Below are 26,884 nucleotides of genomic sequence, written 5' to 3' on the forward strand. Positions count from 1 at the left end.
GGGCATTAGGAGTTGATCACATTATCACACCTTATTAACAGTTTTGTAACAAAGCCAAATGTCAATCGACAATTCCTGGAACGTAAAAGCACATGTTTCCTTTTTTTCTTGATCTTTTGGGGTTATTATTCCTAGAAAAAGGGAATTTCTATGACATCTCTATTAGGAAAATCCCTTAAAAGATTCAATAAGAATAAACACACTATCACAGGGGGCACCAGGATTTGAACCTGGGACCTCTTGATCTGCAGTCAAATGCTCTACCACTGAGCTATACCCCCACAACACTTTTGCTGACAACACATTGAAAACGGTTTTGTAAAAGAGCCAACTGATAGTCATACATTTGTTGACCGTAAATGCACACGAATACTTAAAAAAATTAAAATAAACAAATTAAATGTACTCTTCCAAGGTGGCACTAGGAGTTGATCACATTATCACACATTATTGACAGTTTTATACAAAAGCCAAATGTCAATCGACAAATCCTGGAACGTAAAAGCACATGTTTCCTTTTTTTCTTGAACTTTTGAGGTTATTATTACTAGAAAAATAGAATTTCTATGACATCTCTATTAGGAAAATGCCTTAAAAAAATTCAATAAGAATAAAAACACTATCACAGGGGGCACCAGGATTTGAACCTGGGACCTCTTGATCTGCAGTCAAATGCTCTACCACTGAGCTATACCCCCACAACTTTTTGGCTGAGTTCACATTATTAACAGTTTTGTAAAAGTAAATGAATCCTTTTTTCTTTAACTTTTGAGGTTATTATTCCTAAAAAAAATTGACTTTAAATGACATCTCTATTAGGAAAGTCCTATTTAAATAATAATGAACACACTATCACAGGGGATCTGCAGTCAAATGCTCTACCACTGAGCTATACCCCCACAACACTTTTGCTGACAACACATTGAAAACGGTTTTGTAAAAGAGCCAACTGATAGTCATACATTTGTTGACCATGAATGCACACGAATACTTTAGAAAATAAAAAAAAAAAAATTAAATGTACTTTTCCAAGGGGGCATTAGGAGTTGATCACATTATCACACCTTATTAACAGTTTTGTAACAAAGCCAAATGTCAATCGACAATTCCTGGAACGTAAAAGGACATGTTTCCTTTTTTTCTTGAACTTTTGAGGTTATTATTACTAGAAAAAGGGAATTTCTAAGACATCTCTATTAGGAACATCCCTTAAAAAACTCAATAAGAATGTACACACTATCACAGGGGGCACCAGGATTTGAACCTGGGACCTCTTGATCTGCAGTCAAATGCTCTACCACTGAGCTATACCCCCACAAATTTTTGGCTGAGTTCACATTATTAACAGTTTTGTAAAAGTAAATGAATCCTTTTTTTCTTTAACTTTTGAGGTTATTATTCCTAGAAAAATAGACTTTACATGACATCTCTATTAGGAAAGTCCTATTTAAATAATAATGAACACACTACCAGAGGGGGCACCAGGATTTGAACCTGGGACGTCTTGACTGAGCTAAACCCACACATCACTTTCACTGACAACACAATGAAAATGGTTTTGTAAACAAAAAAAAAATCAATGCTCGTATACAGGGGGCACCTGGATTTGAACCTGGGACCTCTTGATCTGCAGTCAAATGCTCTACCACTGAGCTATACCCCCACATCTTTTTGCTTGAGTTCACATCCTTAACAGTTTTGTAAAAGAGCCAAATGTCAATCGACAATTCCTGGAACGTAAAAGCACATGTTTCCTTTTTTTCTTGAACTTTTGAGGTTATTATTACTAGAAAAATGGAATTTCTATGACATCTCTATTAGGAAAATGCCTTAAAAAATTCAATAAGAATAAAAACACTATCACAGGGGGCACCAGGATTTGAACCTGGGACCTCTTGATCTGCAGTCAAATGCTCTACCACTGAGCTTCAACCCCACAACTTTTTGGCTGAGTTCACATTATTAACAGTTTTGTAAAAGTAAATTAATCCTTTTTTTCTTTAACTTTTGAGGTTATTATTCCTAGAAAAATACACTTTAAATGACATCTCTATTAGGAAAGTCCTATTTAAATAATAATGAACACACTATCACAGGGGGCACCAGGATTTGAACCTGGCACCTCTTGATCTGCAGTCAAATGCTCTACCACTGAGCTATACCCCCACAACACTTTTGCTGACAACACATTGAAAACGGTTTAGTAAAAGAGCCAACTGATAGTCATACATTTGTTGACCATGAATGCACACGAATACTTTAAAAAATTTAAATAAACAAATTAAATGTACTCTTCCACGGTGGCATTAGGAGTTGATCACATTATCACACTTTATTAACAGTTTTGTAAAAGAGCCAAATGTCAATCGACAATTCCTGGAACGTAAAAGCACATGTTTCCCTTTTTTCTTGAACTTTTGAGGTTATTATTACTAGAAAAAGGGAATTTCTATGACATCTCTATTAGGAAAATCCCCTGAAAAATTCAATAAGAATGAACACACTATCACAGGGGGCACCAAGATTTGAACCTGGGACCTCTTGATCTGCAGTCAAATGCTCTACCACTGAGCTATACCCCCACAACATTTTTGATGAGTTCACATTATTAACAGTTTTGTAAAAGTAAATTAATCCTTTTTTTCTTTAACTTTTGAGGTTAATATTACTAGAAAAATAGACTTTACATGACATCTCTATTAGGAAAGTCCTATTTAAATAACAATGAACACACTATCACAGGGGGCACCAGGATTTGAACCTGGGACCTCTTGATCTGCAGTCAAATGCTCTACCACTGAGCTATACCCCCACAACACTTTTGCTGACAACACATTGAAAACGGTTTTGTAAAAGAGCCAACTGATAGTCATACATTTGTTGACCATGAATGCACACGATTACTTTAGAAAATAAAAACAAAAAAAATTAAATGTACTTTTCCAAGGGGGCATTAGGAGTTGATCACATTATCACACCTTATTAACAGTTTTGTAACAAAGCCAAATGTCAATCGACAATTCCTGGAACGTAAAAGCACATGTTTCCTTTTTTTCTTGATCTTTTGGGGTTATTATTCCTAGAAAAAGGGAATTTCTATGACATCTCTATTAGGAAAATCCCTTAAAAGATTCAATAAGAATAAACACACTATCACAGGGGGCACCAGGATTTGAACCTGGGACCTCTTGATCTGCAGTCAAATGCTCTACCACTGAGCTATACCCCCACAACACTTTTGCTGACAACACATTGAAAACGGTTTTGTAAAAGAGCCAACTGATAGTCATACATTTGTTGACCGTAAATGCACACGAATACTTAAAAAAATTAAAATAAACAAATTAAATGTACTCTTCCAAGGTGGCACTAGGAGTTGATCACATTATCACACATTATTGACAGTTTTATACAAAAGCCAAATGTCAATCGACAAATCCTGGAACGTAAAAGCACATGTTTCCTTTTTTTCTTGATCATTTGGGGTTATTATTCCTAGAAAAAGGGAATTTCTATTACATCTCTATTAGGAAAATCCCTTAAAATATTCAATAAGAGTAAACACACTATCACAGGGGGCACCAGGATTTGAACCTGGGACCTCTTGATCTGCAGTCAAATGCTCTACCACTGAGCTATACTACCACAACACTTTTGCTGGCAACACATTGAAAACGGTTTTGTAAAAGAGCCAACTGACAGTCATACATTTGTTGACCATGAATGCACACGAATACTTTAAAAAATTTAAATAAACAAATTAAATGTACTCTTCCACGGTGTCATTAGGAGTTGATCACATTATCACACTTTATTAACAGTTTTGTAAAAGACCCAAATGTCAATCGACAATTCCTGGAACGTAAAAGCACATGTTTCCTTTTTTTCTTGAACTTTTGAGGTTATTATTACTAGAAAAATGGAATTTCTATGACATCTCTATTAGGAAAATGCCTTAAAAAATTCAATAAGAATAAAAACACTATCACAGGGGGCACCAGGATTTGAACCTGGGACGTCTTGACTGAGCTAAACCCACACAACACCTTTACTGACAACACAATGAAAATGGTTTTGTAAACAAAAAAAAATCAATGCTGGATTTGAACCTGGGACCTCTTGATCTGCAGTCAAATGCTCTACCACTGAGCTATACCCCCACATCTTTTTGCTTGAGTTCACATCCTTAACAGTTTTGTAAAAGAGCCAAAAGGCAGTCGACAATTCCTGGAACCTGAAAGTAAATGATCCTTATTTTGACAACACATTGAAAACTGTTTTGTAAAAGAGCCAACTGACAGTCATACATTTGTTGACCGTAAATGCACACGAATACTTAAAAAAATTAAAATAAACAAATTAAATGTACTCTTCCAAGGTGGCACTAGGAGTTGATCACATTATCACACATTATTGACAGTTTTATACAAAAGCCAAATGTCAATCGACAAATCCTGGAACGTAAAAGCACATGTTTCCTTTTTTTCTTGATCATTTGGGGTTATTATTCCTAGAAAAAAAGAATTTCTATGACATCTCTATTAGGAAAATCCCTTAAAAGATTCAATAAGAATAAACACACTATCACAGGGGGCACCAGGATTTGAACCTGGGACCTCTTGATCTGCTGTCAAATGCTCTACCACTGAGCTATACCACCACAACATTTTTGCTGACGACACATTGAAAACGGTTTTGTAAAAGAGCCAACTGACAGTCATACATTTGTTGACCATGAATGCACACGAATACTTAAAAAAATTAAAATAAACAAATTAAATGTACTCTTCCACGGTGGCATTAGGAGTTGATCACATTATCACACTTTATTAACAGTTTTGTAAAAGAGCCAAATGTCAATCGACAATTCCTGGAACGTAAAAGCACATGTTTCCTTTTTTTCTTGAACTTTTGAGGTTATTATTACTAGAAAAATGGAGTTTCTATGACATCTCTATTAGGAAAATGCCTTAAAAAATTCAATAAGAATAAAAACACTATCACAGGGGGCACCAGGACTTGAACCTGGGACCTCTTGATCTGCAGTCAAATGCTCTACCACTGAGCTATACCCCCAAAACTTTTTGGCTGAGTTCACATTATTAACAGTTTTGTAAAAAAAAATGAATCCTTTTTTTCTTTAACTTTTGAGGTTATTATTCCTAGAAAAATAGACTTTAAATGACATCTCTATTAGAAAAGTCCTATTTAAATAATAATGAACACACTATCACAGGGGGCACCAGGATTTGAACCTGGGACCTCTTGAGTTGCAGTCAAATGCTCTAGCACTGAGCTATACCCCCACAGCACTTTTGCTGACAACACATTGAAAACGGTTTTGTAAAAGAGCCAACTGATAGTCATACATTTGTTGACCATGAATGCACACGAATACTTTAGAAAATAAAAAAAAAAAAAACTAAATGTACTTTTCCAAGGGGGAATTAGGAGTTGATCACATTATCACACTTTATTAACAGTTTTGTAAAAGAGCCAAATGTCAATCGACAATTCCTGGAACGTAAAAGCACATGTTTCCTTTTTTTCTCTAACTTTTGAGGTTATTATTACTAGAAAAAGGGAATTTCTATGACATCTCTATTAGGAAAATCCCTTAAAAAATTCAATAAGAATGAACACACTATCACAGGGGGCACCAGGATTTGAACCTGGGACCTCTTGATCTGCAGTCAAATGCTCTATCACTGAGCTATACCCCCACAACTTTTAGGCTGAGTTCACATTATTAACAGTTTTGTAAAAGTAAATTAATCCTTTTTTTCTTTAACTTTTGAGGTTATTATTCCTAGAAAAATAGACTTTCCATGACATCTCTATTAGGAAAGTCCTATTTAAATAATAATGAACACACTATCACAGGGGGCACCAGGATTTGAACCTGTGACCTCTTGATCTGCAGTCAAATGCTCTACCACTGAGCTATACCCCCACAACACTTTTGCTGACAACACATTGAAAACGGTTTTGTAAAAGAGCCAACTGACAGTCATACATTTGTTGACCATGAATGCACACGAATACTTTAAGAAATTTAAATAAACAAATTAAATGTACTCTTCCACGGTGGCATTAGGGGTTGATCACATTATCACACTTTATTAACAGTTTTGTAACAAAGCCAAATGTCAATCGACAATTCCTGGAACGTAAAAGCACATGTTTCCTTTTTTTCTTGAACTTTTGAGGTTATTATTACTAGAAAAATGGAATTTCTATGACATCTCTAATAGGAAAATGCCTTAAAAAATTCAATAAGAATAAAAACACTATCACAGGGGGCACCAGGATTTGAAATTGGGACCTCTTGATCTGCAGTCAAATGCTCGACCACTGAGCTATACCCCCACAACTTTTTGGCTGAGTTCACATTATTAACAGTTTTGTAAAAGTAAATGAATACTTTTTTTCTTTAACTTTTGAGGTTATTATTCCTAGATAAATAGACTTTAAATGACATCTCTATTAGGAAAGTCCTATTTAAATAATAAGAAACACACTATCACAGGGGGCACCAGGATTTGAACCTGGGACCTCTTGATCTGCAGTCAAATGCTCTACCACTGAGCTATACCCCCACAACACTTTTGCTAACAACACATTGAAAACGGTTTTGTAAAACAGCCAACTGATAGTCATACATTTGTTGACCATGAATGCACACGAATACTTTAAAAAATTTAAATAAACAAATTAAATGTACTCTTCCACGGTGGCATTAGGAGTTGATCACATTATCACACTTTATTAACAGTTTTGTAAAAGAGCCAAATGTCAATCGACAATTCCTGGAACGTAAAAGCACATGTTTCCTTTTTTTCTTGAACTTTTGAGGTGATTATTACTAGAAAAAGGGAATTTCTATGACATCTCTATTAGGAAAATCCCTTAAAAAATTCAATAAGAATGAACACACTATCACAGGGGGCACAAGGATTTGAGCCTGGGACCTCTTGATCTGCAGTGAAATGCTCTACCACTGAGCTATACCCCCACAACTTTTTTGTTGAGTTCACATTATTAACAGTTTTGTAAAAGTAAATTAATCCTTTTTTCTTTAACTTTTGAGGTTATTATTACTAGAAAAATAGACTTTACATGACATCTCTATTAGGAAAGTCCTGTTTAAATAATAATGAACACACAGGGGGCACCAGGATTTGAACCTGGGACCTCTTGATCTGCAGTCAAATGCTCTACCACTGAGCTATACCCCCACAAATTTTTGGCTGAGTTCACATTATTAACAGTTTTGTAAAAGTAAATGAATCCTTTTCTTCTTTAACTTTTGAGGTTATTATTCCTAGAAAAATAGACTTTACATGACATCTCTATTAGGAAAGTCTTATTTAAATAATAATGAACACACTATCACAGGGGGCACCAGGATTTGAACCTGGGACGTCTTGACTGAGCTAAACCCCCACAACACTTTCACTGACAACACAATGAAAACGGTTTTGTAAACAAAAAAAAAATCAATGCTCGTATACAGGGGGCACTTGGATTTGAACCTGGGACCTCTTGATCTGCAGTCAAATGCTGTTCCACTGAGCTATACCCCCACATCTTTTTGCTTGAGTTCACATTATTAACAGTTTTGTAAAAGTAAATTAATCCTTTTTTTCTTTAACTTTTGAGGTTATTATTACTAGAAAAATAGACTTTACATGACATCTCTATTAGGAAAGTCCTGTTTAAATAATAATGAACACACAGGGGGCACCAGGATTTGAACCTGGGACCTCTTGATCTGCAGTCAAATGCTCTACCACTGAGCTATACCCCCACAAATTTTTGGCTGAGTTCACATTATTAACAGTTTTGTAAAAGTAAATGAATCCTTTTCTTCTTTAACTTTTGAGGTTATTATTCCTAGAAAAATAGACTTTACATGACATCTCTATTAGGAAAGTCTTATTTAAATAATAATGAACACACTATCACAGGGGGCACCAGGATTTGAACCTGGGACGTCTTGACTGAGCTAAACCCCCACAACACTTTCACTGACAACACAATGAAAACGGTTTTGTAAACAAAAAAAAAATCAATGCTCGTATACAGGGGGCACCTGGATTTGAACCTGGGACCTCTTGATCTGCAGTCAAATGCTGTTCCACTGAGCTATACCCCCACATCTTTTTGCTTGAGTTCACATCCTTAACAGTTTTGTAAAAGAGCCAAAAGGCAGTCGACAATTCCTGGAACCTGAAAGTAAATGATCCTTATTTTGACAACACATTGAAAACTGTTTTGTAAAAAAGCCAACTGACAGTCATACATTTGTTGACCGTAAATGCACACGAATACTTAAAAAAATTAAAATAAACAAATTAAATGTACTCTTCCAAGGTGGCACTAGGAGTTGATCACATTATCACACATTATTGACAGTTTTATACAAAAGCCAAATGTCAATCGACAAATCCTGGAACGTAAAAGCACATGTTTCCTTTTTTTCTTGATCTTTTGGGGTTATTATTCCTAGAAAAAGGGAATTTCTATGACATCTCTATTAGGAAAATCCCTTAAAAGATTCAATAAGAATAAACACACTATCACAGGGGGCACCAGGATTTGAACCTGGGACCTCTTGATCTGCAGTCAAATGCACTACCACTGAGCTATACCCCCACAACACTTTTGCTGACAACACATTGAAAACGGTTTTGTAAAAGAGCCAACTGATAGTCATACATTTGTTGACCATGAATGCACACGAATACTTTAAAAATTTTAAATAAACAAATTAAATGTACTCTTCCACGGTTGCATTAGGAGTTGATCACATTATCACACTTTATTAACAGTTTTGTAACAAAGCCAAATGTCAATCGACAATTCCTGGAACGTAAAAGCACATGTTTCCTTTTTTTCTTGAACTTTTGAGGTTATTATTACTAGAAAAATGGAATTTCTATGACATCTCTATTAGGAAAATGCCTTAAAAAATTCAATAAGAATAAAAACACTATCACAGGGGGCACCAGGATTTGAACATGGGACCTCTTGATCTGCAGTCAAATGCTCTACCACTGAGCTATACCCTCACAACTTTTTGGCTGAGTTCACATTATTAACAGTTTTGTAAAAGTAAATGAATCCTTTTTTTCTTTAACTTTTGAGGTTATTATTCCTAGAAAAATAGACTTTAAATTACATCTCTATTAGGAAAGTCCTATTTAAATAATAATGAACACACTATCACAGGGGGCACCAGGATTTGAACCTGGGACCTCTTGATCTGCAGTCAAATGCTCAACCATGAGCTATACCCCCACAACACTTTTGCTGACAACACATTGAAAACGGTTTTGTAAAAGAGCCAACTGATAGTCATACATTTGTTGACCATGAATGCACACGATTACTTTAGAAAATAAAAAAAAAAAAATTAAATGTACTTTTCCAAGGGGGCATTAGGAGTTGATCACATTATCACACCTTATTAACAGTTTTGTAAAAGAGCCAAATGTCAATCGACAATTCCTGGAACGTAAAAGGACATGTTTCCTTTTTTTCTTGAACTTTTGAGGTTATTATTACTAGAAAAAGGGAATTTTTAAGAAATCTCTATTAGGAACATCCCTTAAAAAATTCAATAAGAATGAACACACTATCACAGGGGGCACCAGGATTTGAACCTGGGACCTCTTGATCTGCAGTCAAATGCTCTATCACTGAGCTATACCCCCACAATTTTTTGGCTGAGTTCACATTATTAACAGTTTTGTAAAAGTAAATGAATCCTTTTTTTCTTTAACTTTTGAGGTTATTATTCCTAGAAAAATAGACTTTCCATGACATATCTATTAGGAAAGTCCTATTTAAATAATAACGAACACACTATCACAGGGGGCACCAGGATTTGAACCTGTGACCTCTTGATCTGCAGTCAAATGCTCTACCACTGAGCTATACCCCCACAACACTTTTGCTGACAACACATTGAAAACGGTTTTGTAATAGAGCCAACTGACAGTCATACATTTGTTGACCATGAATGCATACGAATACTTTAAAAAATTTAAATAAACAAATTAAATGTACTCTTCCACGGTGGCATTAGGGGTTGATCACATTATCACACTTTATTAACAGTTTTGTATCAAAGCCAAATGTCAATCGACAATTCCTGGAACGTAAAAGCACATGTTTCCTTTTTTTCTTGAACTTTTGAGGTTATTATTACTAGAAAAAAGGAATTTCTATGACATCTCTATTAGGAAAATGCCTTAAAAAATTCAATAAGAATAAAAACACTATCATAGGGGGCACCAGGATTTGAAATTGGGACCTCTTGATCTGCAGTCAAATGCTCGACCACTGAGCTATACCCCCACAACTTTTTGGCTGAGTTCACATTATTAACAGTTTTGTAAAAGTAAATGAATACTTTTTTTCTTTAACTTTTGAGGTTATTATTCCTAGATAAATAGACTTTAAATGACATCTCTATTAGGAAAGTCCTATTTAAATAATAAGAAACACACTATCACAGGGGGCACCAGGATTTGAACCTGGGACCTCTTGATCTGCAGTCAAATGCTCTACCACTGAGCTATACCCCCACAACACTTTTGCTAACAACACATTGAAAACGGTTTTGTAAAACAGCCAACTGATAGTCATACATTTGTTGACCATGAATGCACACGAATACTTTAAAAAATTTAAATAAACAAATTAAATGTACTCTTCCACGGTGGCATTAGGAGTTGATCACATTATCACACTTTATTAACAGTTTTGTAAAAGAGCCAAATGTCAATCGACAATTCCTGGAACGTAAAAGCACATGTTTCCTTTTTTTCTTGAACTTTTGAGGTTATTATTACTGGAAAAAGGGAATTTCTATGACATCTCTATTAGGAAAATCCCTTAAAAAATTCAATAAGAATGAACACACTATCACAGGGGGCACCAAGATTTGAACCTGGGACCTCTTGATCTGCAGTCAAATGCTCTACCACTGAGCTATACCCCCACAACTTTTTTGTTGAGTTCACATTATTATCAGTTTTGTAAAAGTAAATTAATCCTTTTTTTCTTTAACTTTTGAGGTTATTATTACTAGAAAAATAGACTTTACATGACATCTCTATTAGGAAAGTCCTGTTTAAATAATAATGAACACACAGGGGGCACCAGGATTTGAACCTGGGACCTCTTGATCTGCAGTCAAATGCTCTACCACTGAGCTATACCCCCACAAATTTTTGGCTGAGTTCACATTATTAACAGTTTTGTAAAAGTAAATGAATCCTTTTCTTCTTTAACTTTTGAGGTTATTATTCCTAGAAAAATAGACTTTACATGACATCTCTATTAGGAAAGTCCTATTTAAATAACAATGAACACACTATCACAGGGGGCACCAGGATTTGAACCTGGGACCTCTTGATCTGCAGTCAAATGCTATACCACTGAGCTATACCCCCACAACACTTTTGCTGACAACACATTGAAAACGGTTTTGTAAAAGAGCCAACTGATAGTCATACATTTGTTGACCATGAATGCACACGATTACTTTAGAAAATAAAAACAAAAAAAATTAAATGTACTTTTCCAAGGGGGCATTAGGAGTTGATCACATTATCACACTTTATTAACAGTTTTGTAAAAGAGCCAAATGTCAATCGACAATTCCTGGAACGTAAAAGCACATGTTTCCTTTTTTTCTTGAACTTTTGAGGTTATTATTCCTAGAAAAAGGGAATTTCTAAGACATCTCTATTATGAACATCCCTTAAAAAATTCAATAAGAATGAACACACTATCACAGGGGGCACCAGGATTTGAACCTGGGACATCTTGACTGAGCTAAACCCCCACAACACTTTCACTGACAACACAATGAAAACGGTTTTGTAAACAAAAAAAATATCAATGCTCGTATACAGGGGGCACCTGGATTTTAACCTGGGACCTCTTGATCTGCAGTCAAATGCTCTACCACTGAGCTATACCCCCACAACACTTTTGCTGACAACACATTGAAAACGGTTTTGTAAAAGAGCCAACTGATAGTCATACATTTGTTGACCATGAATGGACACGAATACTTTAAAAAATTTAAATAAACAAATTAAATGTACTCTTCCACGGTGGCATTAGGAGTTGATCACATTATCACACTTTATTAACAGTTTTGTAAAAGAGCCAAATGTCAATCGGCAATTCCTGGAGCGTAAAAGCACATGTTTCCTTTTTTTCTTGAACTTTTGAGGTTATTATTACTAGAAAAAGGGAATTTCTATGACATCTCTATTAGGAAAATCCCTTTAAAAATTCAATAAGAATGAACACACTATCACAGGAGGCACCAGGATTTGAACCTGGGACCTCTTGATCTGCAGTCAAATGCTCTACCACTGAGCTATACCCCCACATTTTTTTTTGCTGAGTTCACATTATTAACAGTTTTGTAAAAGTAAATAAATCCTTTTTTCTTTAACTTTTGAGGTTATTATTCCTAGAAAAATAGACTTTAAATGACATCTCTATTAGGAAAGTCCTATTTAAATAATAATGAACAAACTATCACAGGGGGCACCAGGATTTGAACCTGGGACCTCTTGATCTGCAGTCACATGCTCTACCACTGATCTATACACCCACAACACTTTTGCTGACAACACATTGAAAACGGTTTTGTAAAAGAGCCAACTGATAGTCATACATTTGTTGACCATGAATGCACACGAATACTTTAGAAAATAAAAAAAAAAAAATTAAATGTACTTTTCCAAGGGGGCATTAGGAGTTGATCACATTATCACACCTTATTAACAGTTTTGTAACAAAGCCAAATGTCAATCGACAATTCCTGGAACGTAAAAGGACATGTTTCCTTTTTTTCTTGAACTTTTGAGGTTATTATTACTAGAAAAAGGGAATTTCTAAGAAATCTCTATTAGGAACATCCCTTAAAAAATTCAATAAGAATGAACACACTATCACAGGGGGCACCAGGATTTGAACCTGGGACGTCTTGACTGAGCTAAACCCCCACAACACTTTCACTGACAACACAATGAAAACGGTTTTGTAAACAAAAAAAAAAATCAATGCTCGTATACAGGGGGCACCTGGATTTGAACCTGGGACCTCTTGATCTGCAGTCAAATGCTGTACCACTGAGCTATACCCCCACATCTTTTTGCTTGAGTTCACATCCTTAACAGTTTTGTAAAAGAGCCAAAAGGCAGTCGACAATTCCTGGAACCTGAAAGTAAATGATCCTTATTTTGACAACACATTGAAAACTGTTTTGTAAAAGAGCCAACTGACAGTCATACATTTGTTGACCGTAAATGCACACGAATACTTAAAAAAATTAAAATAAACAAATTAAATGTACTCTTCCAAGGTGGCACTAGGAGTTGATCACATTATCACACATTATTGACAGTTTTATACAAAAGCCAAATGTCAATCGACAAATCCTGGAACGTAAAAGCACATGTTTCCTTTTTTTCTTGATCTTTTGGTGTTATTATTCCTAGAAAAAGGGAATTTCTATGACATCTCTATTAGGAAAATCCCTTAAAAGATTCAATAAGAATAAACACACTATCACAGGTGGCACCAGGATTTGAACCTGGGACCTCTTGATCTGCAGTCAAATGCTCTACGACTGAGCTATACCCCCACAACTTTTTGGCTGAGTTCACATTATTAACAGTTTTGTAAAAGTAAATGAATCATTTTTTTCTTTAACTTTTGAGGTTATTATTCCTAGAAAAATAGACTTTAAATGACATCTCTATTAGGAAAGTCCTATTTAAATAATAAGAAACACACTATCACAGGGGGCACCAGGATTTGAACCTGGGACCTCTTGATCTGCAGTCAAATGCTCTACCACTGAGCTATACCCCCACAACACTTTTGCTAACAACACATTGAAAACGGTTTTGTAAAACAGCCAACTGATAGTCATACATTTGTTGACCATGAATGCACACGAATACTTTAAAAAATTTAAATAAACAAATTAAATGTACTCTTCCACGGTGGCATTAGGAGTTGATCACATTATCACACTTTATTAACAGTTTTGTAAAAGAGCCAAATGTCAATCGACAATTCCTGGAACGTAAAAGCACATGTTTCCTTTTTTTCTTGAACTTTTGAGGTTATTATTACTAGAAAAAGGGAATTTCTATGACATCTCTATTAGGAAAATGCCTTAAAAAATTCAATAAGAATGAACACACTATCACAGGGGGCACCAAGATTTGAACCTGGGACCTCTTGATCTGCAGTCAAATGCTCTACCACTGAGCTATACCCCCACAAATTTTTGGCTGAGTTCACATTATTAACAGTTTTGTAAAAGTAAATGAATCCTTTTCTTCTTTAACTTTTGAGGTTATTATTCCTAGAAAAATAGACTTTACATGACATCTCTATTAGGAAAGTCCTGTTTAAATAATAATGAACACACAGGGGGCACCAGGATTTGAACCTGGGACCTCTTGATCTGCAGTCAAATGCTCTACCACTGAGCTATACCCCCACATTTTTTTTGCTGAGTTCACATTATTAACAGTTTTGTAAAAGTAAATGAATCCTTTTTTCTTTAACTTTTGAGGTTATTATTCCTAGAAAAATAGACTTTAAATGACATCTCTATTAGGAAAGTCCTATTTAAATAATAATGAACACACTATCACAGGGGGCACCAGGATTTGAACCTGGGACCTCTTGATCTGCAGTCACATGCTCTACCACTGTTCTATACACCCACAACACTTTTGCTGACAACACATTGAAAACGGTTTTGTAAAAGAGCCAACTGATAGTCATACATTTGTTGACCATGAATGCACACGAATACTTTAGAAAATAAAAAAAAAAAAATTAAATGTACTTTTCCAAGGGGGCATTAGGAGTTGATCACATTATCACACCTTATTAACAGTTTTGTAACAAAGCCAAATGTCAATCGACAATTCCTGGAACGTAAAAGGACATGTTTCCTTTTTTTCTTGAACTTTTGAGGTTATTATTACTAGAAAAAGGGAATTTCTAAGAAATCTCTATTAGGAACATCCCTTAAAAAATTCAATAAGAATGAACACACTATCACAGGGGGCACCAGGATTTGAACCTGGGACGTCTTGACTGAGCTAAACCCCCACAACACTTTTGCTGACAACACATTGAAAACTGTTTTGTAAAAGAGCCAACTGACAGTCATACATTTGTTGACCGTAAATGCACACGAATACTTAAAAAAATTAAAATAAACAAATTAAATGTACTCTTCCAAGGTGGCACTAGGAGTTGATCACATTATCACACATTATTGACAGTTTTATACAAAAGCCAAATGTCAATCGACAAATCCTGGAACGTAAAAGCACATGTTTCCTTTTTTTCTTGATCTTTTGGTGTTATTATTCCTAGAAAAAGGGAATTTCTATGACATCTCTATTAGGAAAATCACTTAAAAGATTCAATAAGAATAAACACACTATCACAGGGGGCACCAGGATTTGAACCTGGGACCTCTTGATCTGCAGTCAAATGCTCTACGACTGAGCTATACCCCCACAACTTTTTGGCTGAGTTCACATTATTAACAGTTTTGTAAAAGTAAATGAATCATTTTTTTCTTTAACTTTTGAGGTTATTATTCCTAGAAAAATAGACTTTAAATGACATCTCTATTAGGAAAGTCCTATTTAAATAATAAGAAACACACTATCACAGGGGGCACCAGGATTTGAACCTGGGACCTCTTGATCTGCAGTCAAATGCTCTACCACTGAGCTATACCCCCACAACACTTTTGCTAACAACACATTGAAAACGGTTTTGTAAAACAGCCAACTGATAGTCATACATTTGTTGACCATGAATGCACACGAATACTTTAAAAAATTTAAATAAACAAATTAAATGTACTCTTCCACGGTGGCATTAGGAGTTGATCACATTATCACACTTTATTAACAGTTTTGTAAAAGAGCCAAATGTCAATCGACAATTCCTGGAACGTAAAAGCACATGTTTCCTTTTTTTCTTGAACTTTTGAGGTTATTATTACTAGAAAAAGGGAATTTCTATGACATCTCTATTAGGAAAATCCCTTAAAAAATTCAATAAGAATGAACACACTATCACAGGGGGCACCAAGATTTGAACCTGGGACCTCTTGATCTGCAGTCAAATGCTCTACCACTGAGCTATACCCCCACAACTTTTTTGTTGAGTTCATATTATTAACAGTTTTGTAAAAGTAAATTAATCCTTTTTTTCTTTAACTTTTGAGGTTATTATTACTAGAAAAATAGACTTTACATGACATCTCTATTAGGAAAGTCCTGTTTAAATAATAATGAACACACAGGGGGCACCAGGATTTGAACCTGGGACCTCTTGATCTGCAGTCAAATGCTCTACCACTGAGCTATACCCCCACAAATTTTTGGCTGAGTTCACATTATTAACAGTTTTGTAAAAGTAAATGAATACTTTTCTTCTTTAACTTTTGAGGTTATTATTCCTAGAAAAATAGACTTTACATGACATCTCTATTAGGAAAGTCCTATTTAAATAATAATGAACACACTATCACAGGGGGCACCAGGATTTGAACCTGGGACGTCTTGACTGAGCTAAACCCCCACAACACTTTCACTGACAACACAATGAAAACGGTTTTGTAAACAAAAAAAAAATCAATGCTCGTATACAGGGGGCACCTGGATTTGAACCTGAGACCTCTTGATCTGCAGTAAAATGCTGTACCACTGAGCTATACCCCCACATCTTTTTGCTTGAGTTCACATCCTTAACAGTTTTGTAAAAGAGCCAAAAGGCAGTCGACAATTCCTGGAACCTGAAAGTAAATGATCCTTATTTTGACATCACATTGAAAACTGTTTTGTAAAAGAGCCAACTGACAGTCATACATTTGTTGACCGTAAATGCACACGAATACTTAAAAAAATTAAAATAAACAAATTAAATGTACTCTTCCAAGGTGGCACTAGGAGTTGATCACATTATCACACATTATTGACAGTTTTATACAAAAGCCAAATGTCAATCGACAAATCCTGGAACGTAAAAGCACATGTTTCCTTTTTTTCTTGATCTTTTGGGGTTATTATTCCTAGAAAAAGGGAATTTCTATGACATCTCTATTAGGAAAATCCCTTAAAAGATTCAATAAGAATGAACACACTATCACAGGGGGCACCAGGATTTGAACCTGGGACCTCTTGATCTGCAGTGAAATGCTCTACCACTGCGCTATACCCCCACAACACTTTTGCTGACAACACATTGAAAACGGTTTTGTAAAAGAGCCAACTGATAGTCATACATTTGTTGACCATGAATTCACACGATTACTTTAGAAAATAAAAACAAAAAAAATTAAATGTACTTTTCCAAGGGGGCATTAGGAGTTGATCACATTATCACACCTTATTAACAGTTTTGTAACAAAGCCAAATGTCAATTGACAATTCCTGGAACGTAAAAGGACATGTTTCCTTTTTTTCTTGAACTTTTGAGGTTATTATTACTAGAAAAAGGGAATTTCTAAGACATCTCTATTATGAACATCCCTTAAAAAATTCAATAAGAATGAACACACTATCACAGGGGGCACCAGGATTTGAACCTGGGACATCTTGACTGAGCTAAACCCCCACAACACTTTCACTGACAACACAATGAAAACGGTTTTGTAAACAAAAAAAATATCAATGCTCGTATACAGGGGGCACCTAGATTTTAACCTGGGACCTCTTGATCTGCAGTCAAATGCTCTACCACTGAGCTATACCCCCACAACACTTTTGCTGACAACACATTGAAAACGGTTTTGTAAAAGAGCCAACTGATAGTCATACATTTGTTGACCATGAATGGACACGAATACTTTAAAAAATTTAAATAAACAAATTAAATGTACTCTTCCACGGTGGCATTAGGAGTTGATCACATTATCACACTTTATTAACAGTTTTGTAAAGGAGCCAAATGTCAATCGACAATTCCTGGAGCGTAAAAGCACATGTTTCCCTTTTTTCTTGAACTTTTGAGGTTATTATTACTAGAAAAAGGGAATTTCTATGACATCTCTATTAGGAAAATCCCTTTAAAAATTCAATAAGAATGAACACACTATCACAGGGGGCACCAGGATTTGAACCTGGGACCTCTTGATCTGCAGTCAAATGCTCTACCACTGAGCTATACCCCCACATTTTTTTTGCTGAGTTCACATTATTAACAGTTTTGTAAAAGTAAATGAATCCTTTTTTCTTTAACTTTTGAGGTTATTATTCCTAGAAAAATAGACTTTAAATGACATCTCTATTAGGAAAGTCCTATTTAAATAATAATGAACACACTATCACAGGGGGCACCAGGATTTGAACCTGGGACCTCTTGATCTGCAGTCACATGCTCTACCACTGTTCTATACACCCACAACACTTTTGCTGACAACACATTGAAAACGGTTTTGTAAAAGAGCCAACTGATAGTCATACATTTGTTGACCATGAATGCACACGAATACTTTAGAAAATAAAAAAAAAAAAATTAAATGTACTTTTCCAAGGGGGCATTAGGAGTTGATCACATTATCACACCTTATTAACAGTTTTGTAACAAAGCCAAATGTCAATCGACAATTCCTGGAACGTAAAAGGACATGTTTCCTTTTTTTCTTGAACTTTTGAGGTTATTATTACTAGAAAAAGGGAATTTCTAAGAAATCTCTATTAGGAACATCCCTTAAAAAATTCAATAAGAATGAACACACTATCACAGGGGGCACCAGGATTTGAACCTGGGACGTCTTGACTGAGCTAAACCCCCACAACACTTTTGCTGACAACACATTGAAAACTGTTTTGTAAAAGAGCCAACTGACAGTCATACATTTGTTGACCGTAAATGCACACGAATACTTAAAAAAATTAAAATAAACAAATTAAATGTACTCTTCCAAGGTGGCACTAGGAGTTGATCACATTATCACACATTATTGACAGTTTTATACAAAAGCCAAATGTCAATCGACAAATCCTGGAACGTAAAAGCACATGTTTCCTTTTTTTCTTGATCTTTTGGTGTTATTATTCCTAGAAAAAGGGAATTTCTATGACATCTCTATTAGGAAAATCACTTAAAAGATTCAATAAGAATAAACACACTATCACAGGGGGCACCAGGATTTGAACCTGGGACCTCTTGATCTGCAGTCAAATGCTCTACGACTGAGCTATACCCCCACAACTTTTTGGCTGAGTTCACATTATTAACAGTTTTGTAAAAGTAAATGAATCATTTTTTTCTTTAACTTTTGAGGTTATTATTCCTAGAAAAATAGACTTTAAATGACATCTCTATTAGGAAAGTCCTATTTAAATAATAAGAAACACACTATCACAGGGGGCACCAGGATTTGAACCTGGGACCTCTTGATCTGCAGTCAAATGCTCTACCACTGAGCTATACCCCCACAACACTTTTGCTAACAACACATTGAAAACGGTTTTGTAAAACAGCCAACTGATAGTCATACATTTGTTGACCATGAATGCACACGAATACTTTAAAAAATTTAAATAAACAAATTAAATGTACTCTTCCACGGTGGCATTAGGAGTTGATCACATTATCACACTTTATTAACAGTTTTGTAAAAGAGCCAAATGTCAATCGACAATTCCTGGAACGTAAAAGCACATGTTTCCTTTTTTTCTTGAACTTTTGAGGTTATTATTACTAGAAAAAGGGAATTTCTATGACATCTCTATTAGGAAAATCCCTTAAAAAATTCAATAAGAATGAACACACTATCACAGGGGGCACCAAGATTTGAACCTGGGACCTCTTGATCTGCAGTCAAATGCTCTACCACTGAGCTATACCCCCACAACTTTTTTGTTGAGTTCATATTATTAACAGTTTTGTAAAAGTAAATTAATCCTTTTTTTCTTTAACTTTTGAGGTTATTATTACTAGAAAAATAGACTTTACATGACATCTCTATTAGGAAAGTCCTGTTTAAATAATAATGAACACACTATCACAGGGGGCACCAGGATTTGAACCTGGGACGTCTTGACTGAGCTAAACCCCCACAACACTTTCACTGACAACACAATGAAAACGGTTTTGTAAACAAAAAAAAAATCAATGCTCGTATACAGGGGGCACCTGGATTTGAACCTGAGACCTCTTGATCTGCAGTAAAATGCTGTACCACTGAGCTATACCCCCACATCTTTTTGCTTGAGTTCACATCCTTAACAGTTTTGTAAAAGAGCCAAAAGGCAGTCGACAATTCCTGGAACCTGAAAGTAAATGATCCTTATTTTGACATCACATTGAAAACTGTTTTGTAAAAGAGCCAACTGACAGTCATACATTTGTTGACCGTAAATGCACACGAATACTTAAAAAAATTAAAATAAACAAATTAAATGTACTCTTCCAAGGTGGCACTAGGAGTTGATCACATTATCACACATTATTGACAGTTTTATACAAAAGCCAAATGTCAATCGACAAATCCTGGAACGTAAAAGCACATGTTTCCTTTTTTTCTTGATCTTTTGGGGTTATTATTCCTAGAAAAAGGGAATTTCTATGACATCTCTATTAGGAAAATCCCTTAAAAGATTCAATAAGAATGAACACACTATCACAGGGGGCACCAGGATTTGAACCTGGGACCTCTTGATCTGCAGTGAAATGCTCTACCACTGCGCTATACCCCCACAACACTTTTGCTGACAACACATTGAAAACGGTTTTGTAAAAGAGCCAACTGATAGTCATACATTTGTTGACCATGAATTCACACGATTACTTTAGAAAATAAAAACAAAAAAAATTAAATGTACTTTTCCAAGGGGGCATTAGGAGTTGATCACATTATCACACCTTATTAACAGTTTTGTAACAAAGCCAAATGTCAATTGACAATTCCTGGAACGTAAAAGGACATGTTTCCTTTTTTTCTTGAACTTTTGAGGTTATTATTACTAGAAAAAGGGAATTTCTAAGACATCTCTATTATGAACATCCCTTAAAAAATTCAATAAGAATGAACACACTATCACAGGGGGCACCAGGATTTGAACCTGGGACATCTTGACTGAGCTAAACCCCCACAACACTTTCACTGACAACACAATGAAAACGGTTTTGTAAACAAAAAAAATATCAATGCTCGTATACAGGGGGCACCTAGATTTTAACCTGGGACCTCTTGATCTGCAGTCAAATGCTCTACCACTGAGCTATACCCCCACAACACTTTTGCTGACAACACATTGAAAACGGTTTTGTAAAAGAGCCAACTGATAGTCATACATTTGTTGACCATGAATGGACACGAATACTTTAAAAAATTTAAATAAACAAATTAAATGTACTCTTCCACGGTGGCATTAGGAGTTGATCACATTATCACACTTTATTAACAGTTTTGTAAAGGAGCCAAATGTCAATCGACAATTCCTGGAGCGTAAAAGCACATGTTTCCCTTTTTTCTTGAACTTTTGAGGTTATTATTACTAGAAAAAGGGAATTTCTATGACATCTCTATTAGGAAAATCCCTTTAAAAATTCAATAAGAATGAACACACTATCACAGGGGGCACCAGGATTTGAACCTGGGACCTCTTGATCTGCAGTCAAATGCTCTACCACTGAGCTATACCCCCACATTTTTTTTGCTGAGTTCACATTATTAACAGTTTTGTAAAAGTAAATGAATCCTTTTTTCTTTAACTTTTGAGGTTATTATTCCTAGAAAAATAGACTTTAAATGACATCTCTATTAGGAAAGTCCTATTTAAATAATAATGAACACACTATCACAGGGGGCACCAGGATTTGAACCTGGGACCTCTTGATCTGCAGTCACATGCTCTACCACTGATCTATACACCCACAACACTTTTGCTGACAACACATTGAAAACGGTTTTGTAAAAGAGCCAACTGATAGTCATACATTTGTTGACCATGAATGCACACGAATACTTTAGAAAATAAAAAAAAAAAAATTAAATGTACTTTTCCAAGGGGGCATTAGGAGTTGATCACATTATCACACCTTATTAACAGTTTTGTAACAAAGCCAAATGTCAATCGACAATTCCTGGAACGTAAAAGGACATGTTTCCTTTTTTTCTTGAACTTTTGAGGTTATTATTACTAGAAAAAGGGAATTTCTAAGAAATCTCTATTAGGAACATCCCTTAAAAAATTCAATAAGAATGAACACACTATCACAGGGGGCACCAGGATTTGAACCTGGGACATCTTGACTGAGCTAAACCCCCACAACACTTTCACTGACAACACAATGAAAACGGTTTTGTAAACAAAAAAAATATCAATGCTCGTATACAGGGGGCACCTGGATTTGAACCTGGGACCTCTTGATCTGCAGTCAAATGCTGTACCACTGAGCTATACCCCCACATCTTTTTGCTTGAGTTCACATCCTTAACAGTTTTGTAAAAGAGCCAAAAGGCAGTCGACAATTCCTGGAACCTGAAAGTAAATGATCCTTATTTTCACAACACATTGAAAACTGTTTTGTAAAAGAGCCAACTGACAGTAATACATTTGTTGACCATGAATGCACACGAATACTTTAAAAAATGTATATAAACAAATTAAATGTACTCTTCCACGGTGGCATTAGGGGTTGATCACATTATCACACTTTATTAACAGTTTTGTAACAAAGCCAAATGTCAATCGACAATTTCTGGAACGTAAAAGCACATGTTTCCTTTTTTTCTTGAACTTTTGAGGTTATTATTACTAGAAAAAGGGAATTTCTATGACATCTCTATTAGGAAAATGCCTTAAAAAATTCAATAAGAATAAAAACACTATCACAGGGGGCACCAGGATTTGAAATTGGGACCTCTTGATCTGCAGTCAAATGCTCTACCACTGAGCTATACCCCCACAACTTCTTGGCTGAGTTCACATTATTAACAGTTTTGTAAAAGAAAATGAATCCTTTTTTTCTTTAACTTTTGAGGTTATTATTCCTAGATAAATAAACTTTAAATGACATCTCTATTAGGAAAGTCCTATTTAAATAATAATAAACACACTATCACAGGGGGCACCAGGATTTGAACCTGGGACCTCTTGATCTGCAGTCAAATTCTCTACCACTGAGCTATACTCGCACAACACTTTTGCTGACAACACATTGAAAACGGTTTTGTAAAAGAGCCAACTGATAGTCATACATTTGTTGACCATGAATGCACACGAATACTTTAGAAAAAAAAAAAAAAAAAACTAAATGTACTTTTCCAAGGGGGAATTAGGAGTTGATCACATTATCACACTTTATTAACAGTTTTGTAAAAGAGCCAAATGTCAATCGACAATTCCTGGAACGTAAAAGCACATGTTTCCTTTTTTTCTCTAACTTTTGAGGTTATTATTACTAGAAAAAGGGAATTTCTATGACATCTCTATTAGGAAAATCCCTTAAAAAATTCAATAAGAATGAACACACTATAAAAGGGGGCACCAGGATTTGAACCTGGGACCTCTTGATCTGCAGTCAAATGATCTACCACTGAGCTATACCCCCACAACACTTTTGCTGACGACACATTGAAAACGGTTTTGTAAAAGAGCCAACTGATGGTCATACATTTGTTGACCATGAATGCACACGAATACTTTAAAAAATGTAAATAAACAAATTAAATGTACTCTTCCACGGTGGCATTAGGAGTTCATCACATTATCACACTTTATTAACAGTTTTGTAAAAGAGCCAAATGTCAATCGACAATTCCTGGAGCGTAAAAGCACATGTTTCCTTTTTTTCTTGAACTTTTGAGGTTATTATTACTAGAAAAAGGGAATTTCTATGACATCTCTATTAGGAAAATCCCTTTAAAAATTCAATAAGAATGAACACACTATCACAGGGGGCACCAGGATTTGAACCTGGGACCTCTTGATCTGCAGTCAAATGCTCTACCACTGAGCTATACCCCCACAACTTTTTTGCTGAGTTTACATTATTAACAGTTTTGTAAAAGGAAATGAATCCTTTAATCTTTAACTTTTGAGGTTATTATTCCTAGAAAAATAGACTTTAAATGACATCTCTATTAGGAAAGTCCTATTTAAATAATAATGAACAAACTATCACAGGGGGCACCAGGATTTGAACCTGGGACCTCTTGATCTGCAGTCAAATGCTCTACCACTGAGCTATACCCCCACAAATTTTTGGCTGAGTTCACATTATTAACAGTTTTGTAAAAGTAAATAAATCTTTTTTTTCTTTAACTTTTGAGGTTATTATTCCTAGAAAAATAGACTTTACATGACATCTCTATTAGGAAAGTCCTATTTAAATAATAATGAACACACTATCACAGGGGGCACCAGGATTTGAACCTGGGACCTCTTGATCTGCAGTCAAATGCTCTACCACTGAGCTATACCCCCACAACACTTTTGCTGACAACACATTGAAAACGGTTTTGTAAAAGAGCCAACTGATAGTCATACATTTGTTGACCATGAATGCACACGATTACTTTAGAAAATAAAAACAAAAAAAATTAAATGTACTTTTCCAAGGGGGCATTAGGAGTTGATCACATTATCACACCTTATTAACAGTTTTGTAACAAAGCCAAATGTCAATCGACAATTCCTGGAATGTAAAAGGACATGTTTCCTTTTTTTCTTGAACTTTTGAGGTTATTATTACTAGAAAAAGGGAATTTCTAAGACATCTCTATTAGGAACATCCCTTAAAAAATTCAATAAGAATGAACACACTATCACAGGGGGCACCAGGATTTGAACCTGGGACGTCTTGACTGAGCTAAACCCCCACAACACTTTCACTGACAACACAATGAAAACGGTTTTGTAAACAAAAAAAAATCAATGCTCGTATACAGGGGGCACCTGGATTTGAACCTGGGACCTCTTGATCTGCAGTCAAATGCTCTACCACTGAGCTATTCCCCCACATCTTTTTGCTTGAGTTCACATCCTTAACAGTTTTGTAAAAGAGCCAAAAGGCAGTCGACAATTCCTGGAACCTGAAAGTAAATGATTCTTATTTTGACATCACATTGAAAACTGTTTTGTAAAAGAGCCAACTGACAGTCATACATTTGTTGACCGTAAATGCACACGAATACTTAAAAAAATTAAAATAAACAAATTAAATGTACTCTTCCAAGGTTGCACTAGGAGTTGATCACATTATCACACATTATTGACAGTTTTATACAAAAGCCAAATGTCAATCGACAAATCCTGGAACGTAAAAGCACATGTTTCCTTTTTTTCTTGATCTTTTGGGGTTATTATTCCTAGAAAAAGGGAATTTCTATGACATCTCTATTAGGAAAATCCCTTAAAAGATTCAATAAGAATAAACACACTATCAGAGGGGGCACCAGGATTTGAACCTGGGACCTCTTGATCTGCAGTCAAATGCTCTACCACTGAGCTATACCCCCACAACACTTTTGCTGACAACACATTGAAAACGGTTTTGTAAAAGAGCCAACTGACAGTCATACCTTTGTTGACCATGAATGCACACGAATACTTTAAAAAATTTAAATAAACAAATTAAATGTACTCTTCCACGGTGGCATTGGGAGTTGATCACATTATCACAGTTTATTAACAGTTTTGTAACAAAGCCAAATGTCAATAGACAATTCCTGGAACGTAAAAGCACATGTTTCCTTTTTTTCTTGAACTTTTGAGGTTATTATTACTAGAAAAAGGGAATTTCTAAGACATCTCTATTAGGAAAATCCCTTAAAAAATTCAATAAGACTGAACACACTATCACAGGGGGCACCAGGATTTGAACCTGGGACCTCTTGATCTGCAGTCAAATGCTCTACCACTGAGCTATACCCCCACAATTTTTTTGGCTGAGTTCACATTATTAACAGTTTTGTAAAAGTAAATTAATCCTTTTTTTCTTTAACTTTTGAGGTTATTATTACTAGAAAAATAGACTTTACATGACATCTCTATTAGGAAAGTCCTGTTTAAATAATAATGAACACACAGGGGGCACCAGGATTTGAACCTGGGACCTCTTGATCTGCAGTCAAATGCTCTACCACTGAGCTATACCCCCACAAATTTTTGGCTGAGTTCACATTATTAACAGTTTTGTAAAAGTAAATGAATCCTTTTCGTCTTTAACTTTTGAGGTTATTATTCCTAGAAAAATAGACTTTACATGACATCTCTATTAGGAAAGTCCTATTTAAATAATAATGAACACACTATCACAGGGGGCACCAGGATTTGAACCTGGGACCTCTTGATCTGCAGTCAAATGCTCTACCACTGAGCTATACCCCCACAACACTTTTGCTGACAACACATTGAAAACGGTTTTGTAAAAGAGCCAACTGATAGTCATACATTTGTTGACCATGAATGCACACGATTACTTTAGAAAATAAAAACAAAAAAAATTAAATGTACTTTTCCAAGGGGGCATTAGGAGTTGATCACATTATCACACCTTATTAACAGTTTTGTAACAAAGCCAAATGTCAATCGACAATTCCTGGAACGTAAAAGGACATGTTTCCTTTTTTTCTTGAACTTTTGAGGTTATTATTACTAGAAAAAGGGAATTTCTAAGACATCTCTATTAGGAACATCCCTTAAAAAATTCAATAAGAATGAACACACTATCACAGGGGGCACCAGGATTTGAACCTGGGACCTCTTGATCTGCAGTCAAATGCTCTAACACTGAGCTATACCCCCACAACTTTTTTGCTGAGTTCACATTATTAACAGTT

General features: G+C 35.3%; 24 non-coding genes across 24 annotated transcripts; all 24 read right to left on the minus strand.

Annotated features, from left to right (window-relative positions):
* Nucleotides 1-209: 209 nt before the first annotated feature.
* trnac-gca (transfer RNA cysteine (anticodon GCA)) lies at nt 210-281 on the minus strand. The gene has a single exon. It is a non-coding gene; the product is annotated as a tRNA-Cys (tRNA).
* A 345-nt stretch (nt 282-626) lies between these two features.
* Nucleotides 627-698, minus strand: trnac-gca (transfer RNA cysteine (anticodon GCA)). Its single transcript has one exon. It is a non-coding gene; the product is annotated as a tRNA-Cys (tRNA).
* A 545-nt stretch (nt 699-1,243) lies between these two features.
* trnac-gca (transfer RNA cysteine (anticodon GCA)) lies at nt 1,244-1,315 on the minus strand. Its single transcript has one exon. It is a non-coding gene; the product is annotated as a tRNA-Cys (tRNA).
* A 1,425-nt stretch (nt 1,316-2,740) lies between these two features.
* Nucleotides 2,741-2,812, minus strand: trnac-gca (transfer RNA cysteine (anticodon GCA)). Its single transcript has one exon. It is a non-coding gene; the product is annotated as a tRNA-Cys (tRNA).
* Nucleotides 2,813-3,157: 345 nt separating this feature from the next.
* Nucleotides 3,158-3,229, minus strand: trnac-gca (transfer RNA cysteine (anticodon GCA)). The gene has a single exon. It is a non-coding gene; the product is annotated as a tRNA-Cys (tRNA).
* A 3,298-nt stretch (nt 3,230-6,527) lies between these two features.
* trnac-gca (transfer RNA cysteine (anticodon GCA)) lies at nt 6,528-6,599 on the minus strand. The gene has a single exon. It is a non-coding gene; the product is annotated as a tRNA-Cys (tRNA).
* A 567-nt stretch (nt 6,600-7,166) lies between these two features.
* trnac-gca (transfer RNA cysteine (anticodon GCA)) lies at nt 7,167-7,238 on the minus strand. Its single transcript has one exon. It is a non-coding gene; the product is annotated as a tRNA-Cys (tRNA).
* A 500-nt stretch (nt 7,239-7,738) lies between these two features.
* Nucleotides 7,739-7,810, minus strand: trnac-gca (transfer RNA cysteine (anticodon GCA)). The gene has a single exon. It is a non-coding gene; the product is annotated as a tRNA-Cys (tRNA).
* A 2,713-nt stretch (nt 7,811-10,523) lies between these two features.
* trnac-gca (transfer RNA cysteine (anticodon GCA)) lies at nt 10,524-10,595 on the minus strand. The gene has a single exon. It is a non-coding gene; the product is annotated as a tRNA-Cys (tRNA).
* A 568-nt stretch (nt 10,596-11,163) lies between these two features.
* Nucleotides 11,164-11,235, minus strand: trnac-gca (transfer RNA cysteine (anticodon GCA)). Its single transcript has one exon. It is a non-coding gene; the product is annotated as a tRNA-Cys (tRNA).
* A 2,604-nt stretch (nt 11,236-13,839) lies between these two features.
* trnac-gca (transfer RNA cysteine (anticodon GCA)) lies at nt 13,840-13,911 on the minus strand. Its single transcript has one exon. It is a non-coding gene; the product is annotated as a tRNA-Cys (tRNA).
* A 568-nt stretch (nt 13,912-14,479) lies between these two features.
* On the minus strand, nt 14,480-14,551 carry trnac-gca (transfer RNA cysteine (anticodon GCA)). The gene has a single exon. It is a non-coding gene; the product is annotated as a tRNA-Cys (tRNA).
* Nucleotides 14,552-15,748: 1,197 nt separating this feature from the next.
* On the minus strand, nt 15,749-15,820 carry trnac-gca (transfer RNA cysteine (anticodon GCA)). The gene has a single exon. It is a non-coding gene; the product is annotated as a tRNA-Cys (tRNA).
* A 568-nt stretch (nt 15,821-16,388) lies between these two features.
* trnac-gca (transfer RNA cysteine (anticodon GCA)) lies at nt 16,389-16,460 on the minus strand. Its single transcript has one exon. It is a non-coding gene; the product is annotated as a tRNA-Cys (tRNA).
* Nucleotides 16,461-18,187: 1,727 nt separating this feature from the next.
* On the minus strand, nt 18,188-18,259 carry trnac-gca (transfer RNA cysteine (anticodon GCA)). The gene has a single exon. It is a non-coding gene; the product is annotated as a tRNA-Cys (tRNA).
* A 1,197-nt stretch (nt 18,260-19,456) lies between these two features.
* trnac-gca (transfer RNA cysteine (anticodon GCA)) lies at nt 19,457-19,528 on the minus strand. Its single transcript has one exon. It is a non-coding gene; the product is annotated as a tRNA-Cys (tRNA).
* A 2,143-nt stretch (nt 19,529-21,671) lies between these two features.
* Nucleotides 21,672-21,743, minus strand: trnac-gca (transfer RNA cysteine (anticodon GCA)). Its single transcript has one exon. It is a non-coding gene; the product is annotated as a tRNA-Cys (tRNA).
* A 2,253-nt stretch (nt 21,744-23,996) lies between these two features.
* Nucleotides 23,997-24,068, minus strand: trnac-gca (transfer RNA cysteine (anticodon GCA)). The gene has a single exon. It is a non-coding gene; the product is annotated as a tRNA-Cys (tRNA).
* Nucleotides 24,069-24,225: 157 nt separating this feature from the next.
* Nucleotides 24,226-24,297, minus strand: trnac-gca (transfer RNA cysteine (anticodon GCA)). The gene has a single exon. It is a non-coding gene; the product is annotated as a tRNA-Cys (tRNA).
* Nucleotides 24,298-24,455: 158 nt separating this feature from the next.
* On the minus strand, nt 24,456-24,527 carry trnac-gca (transfer RNA cysteine (anticodon GCA)). The gene has a single exon. It is a non-coding gene; the product is annotated as a tRNA-Cys (tRNA).
* Nucleotides 24,528-25,489: 962 nt separating this feature from the next.
* trnac-gca (transfer RNA cysteine (anticodon GCA)) lies at nt 25,490-25,561 on the minus strand. The gene has a single exon. It is a non-coding gene; the product is annotated as a tRNA-Cys (tRNA).
* Nucleotides 25,562-25,905: 344 nt separating this feature from the next.
* trnac-gca (transfer RNA cysteine (anticodon GCA)) lies at nt 25,906-25,977 on the minus strand. Its single transcript has one exon. It is a non-coding gene; the product is annotated as a tRNA-Cys (tRNA).
* A 153-nt stretch (nt 25,978-26,130) lies between these two features.
* Nucleotides 26,131-26,202, minus strand: trnac-gca (transfer RNA cysteine (anticodon GCA)). Its single transcript has one exon. It is a non-coding gene; the product is annotated as a tRNA-Cys (tRNA).
* A 158-nt stretch (nt 26,203-26,360) lies between these two features.
* trnac-gca (transfer RNA cysteine (anticodon GCA)) lies at nt 26,361-26,432 on the minus strand. The gene has a single exon. It is a non-coding gene; the product is annotated as a tRNA-Cys (tRNA).
* Between the last annotated feature and the right edge of the window lie 452 nt (nt 26,433-26,884).

Source organism: Denticeps clupeoides, chromosome 5, assembly GCF_900700375.1.
Source record: "Denticeps clupeoides chromosome 5, fDenClu1.1, whole genome shotgun sequence".
NCBI classification, from domain to species: Eukaryota; Metazoa; Chordata; class Actinopteri; order Clupeiformes; family Denticipitidae; genus Denticeps; species Denticeps clupeoides.